We start from the raw sequence: 1959 nt of genomic DNA, 5'->3' as shown, positions 1-1959 counted from the left end.
AAAAAAGTTGTCATACTTCTTTTCTCAGAAAGAAAGAAATGGGCCTTTAAAACCTATCCTTGAAATGCTTTACTGCTCAGGGAAGTAATGATGTTTTACTGTTAGATATCCCAATTCTAGACATTTATAAAATCATCAGTACAAGAATTACTCCCTCTTGTGCCAGGAATTCATGGGTAATAATGATTTGATCACTGTGGACATAGATATATTTCTGAGTTATTGAATCCCCTACCTGGTGTGACAGCTGTGGATATCGTAAAGCTAAAGGTTTCCCGTTTGACATGAATGTCCAGTCGTGACTGACTGCAGGGTGTAGTGTCCGTCTCCGTTATCTGGATAACCAAGTAGATAGTGCTGGAATGGAGTCAGTAGTACATGTTGGCAACAATAAGGAATAGGAGTGCATTATCAGGAAGCAGTTGCTGAGATCACCGATGGACCCTCTGACTGATGTTCCCACCCCTTCCTGTGAACGATCTCCACTGCAGAAGCGGGGTCCCTGTTGCAATTCCTCATTTACCAGAGATTGCTCACACAAGGCGGAATGGGATTATCGATCAGTTTTTTCTTGAGTAATGGGAATGGATCTCCATCAAATGCAGGAGCTGCTTCCTTGTAAGTGGGGATTGGTAGACTTTCACAGTCCCTGCATGCCCCCTAAACTAAGAAATATGTAGGGATCATGAATACCAAACAGTTATGACTGTATGACTCTAGGTCCCAAATTTGGACCTCTTGGTGTTTTGGACATCAACTCCCAGAAGCCCCAGCCAGCTTGGTCAACTATCAGGAATTCTGGAAGCTGCAGTCCAAAACATCTGGAGGGCCAAAGTTTAGTAATCACTGCATCTAGGTTATGTTTTGAAGCTCTTCAACAGAATTTTAACCTATCTTTCTCATCACCACTAGTTATGAGTAGGTGTGTGAGATTGTGTTTATGTCTTGCTTGACTGATATGAGGCTGGGAACTGTGAGTAATAGGCTTTTTTGATCTGCTCCAAGAGGACTCTTCCTATATTCTGATCCTTTAGGCCCAAGCTAGGTATGAGAACAGGAATGTTTAAATGCATCTGTTAGTTTGCTTAGTTATTCATTTATGCAAATAACAGCAGGTGAAGTGATGGTGATTGTTAATACTGTCCTTCTGCACAATTTTCTTAATTAAAATTATATCGCCAAAAAAAACCTGCACTCCACAACAATTTGTATGCAGAAGTTTGATTTTTCTAACAAAATAAATCAGAAGCTTCAAGGAGATCCTGTGAACTGGGATCATGTCAGGGAAGAAGACCTTAAGTGTGTTACGGTCACAATCTGGAGGAAAGCTTCCACTGGTGTCAATTCTACTTCTTTTCAATCAGTGCTGAGTTACCTATAGTAGCATTCATACAGTTAACTATTTTGACAATAATGTCACAACTCATTTGCTTCTTATTCTGCCCTTTTCTGTAGTCCCAGTGTATTCTCTGTGATCATAAATGTGTATGAAAAAAAAGTGGCAGATTAAATCATTTTAACAGGCTATGCCAGAAATTTTGTGTAGACATTTTATGAAACTCTATCTGTTTTTGGACTACAGATCCCAGCATTCCTGTCAAGAACTAATTGAATTCTTCCCCCAACTCAGTAAATTAATCCTCTGTAGGTACAAACTGTCAGGCTTTATTTCAGCAGTTGAAGAGAAGCATCTAGGAAAATGTCTTCGCCAGAACTAAAGGCTAACCACACAAACATCAAACTTAAGTATTCAAAAGACACAAATCCCATCGCTAGAAAATAGGTGGGCTAAATGTATTCTCCCCGATCTCAAAAATATTGAATGTTTTCTTGTGGCTGACTCTGTGTGACTTCTCTAACCGTTGAAACCACCGATAACAAAGAGCTAGCCTGCAAGATAAAATAACTCCCATGCATGCAGCTGGCATTCCTTTCATGCAGACTCTCAGTGAAGGCCCC

This window comes from Sceloporus occidentalis, unplaced genomic scaffold (assembly GCF_023333645.1).
Source record: "Sceloporus occidentalis isolate IW3139 unplaced genomic scaffold, rSceOcc1.0.p SCAF_2, whole genome shotgun sequence".
NCBI classification, from domain to species: domain Eukaryota; kingdom Metazoa; phylum Chordata; class Lepidosauria; order Squamata; family Phrynosomatidae; genus Sceloporus; species Sceloporus occidentalis.
This window is presented reverse-complemented; position numbering follows the sequence as displayed.